The following is a 743-nucleotide window of genomic DNA, read 5'->3' on the forward strand; positions in this document are numbered from 1 at the left end:
CTTATGATGTCATAAGGAGCTCTTATTATAATAATACTACCTCTTAATCTGCACTATCCAACCACAGCACTGCCATTTAGTGCAGAGAGAGAGAGAGAGAGAGAGAGAGAGAGAGAGAGAGAGAGAGAGAGAGAGAGAGAGAGAGAGAGAGAGAGAGAGAGAGAGAGAGAGAGAGAGAGAGAGAGAGAGAGAGAGAGAGAGAGAGAGAGAGAGAGAACAAATTATTCACAGCACAATTGAGTTTCAATTTCAACAAACCACCATCATTGTAATCAGTGTTTGCACTTTATCCACTCATTTGTATTTTAAAGGACACACCCAAAATGGCACATTTTTGCAAACATCTACAAAGTAGCAATTTTAACATGCTATAATGAATTATTTATATGGCATTTTGAGCTAAAACAGCCAGCAGTCATATCACCCTGTATCCCAAGACAGCTTGCCCACTGAAGCTAAGCAGGGCTGAGCCTGGTCAGTACTTGGATGGGAGACCACCTGGGAAAACCAGGTTGCTGCTGGTAGAGGTGTTAGTGAGACCAGCAGGGGGTGCTCACCCTGTGGTCTGTGTGGGTCCTAATGCCCCAGTATAGTGACGGGGACACTATACTGTCAAAAAAGCACCGTCCTTCGGATGAGACGTTAAACCGAGGTCCCGACTCTCTGTGGTCATTAAAAATCCCAGGATGTCCTTCGAAAAAGAGTAGGGGTGTGCCCCGGCATCCTGGCCAAACTTGCCCATT

The 743-nt window shown here is 45.4% G+C and overlaps 1 pseudogene; it reads left to right on the forward strand.

The window, feature by feature from the left end:
- The first annotated feature begins 407 nt into the window (after nucleotides 1–407).
- LOC135751367 (5S ribosomal RNA) lies at nucleotides 408–524 on the forward strand (annotated as a pseudogene).
- The last annotated feature ends 219 nt before the right edge of the window (nucleotides 525–743 follow it).

Source organism: Paramisgurnus dabryanus, chromosome 6 (assembly GCF_030506205.2).
Source record: "Paramisgurnus dabryanus chromosome 6, PD_genome_1.1, whole genome shotgun sequence".
Lineage (NCBI taxonomy): Eukaryota > Metazoa > Chordata > Actinopteri > Cypriniformes > Cobitidae > Paramisgurnus > Paramisgurnus dabryanus.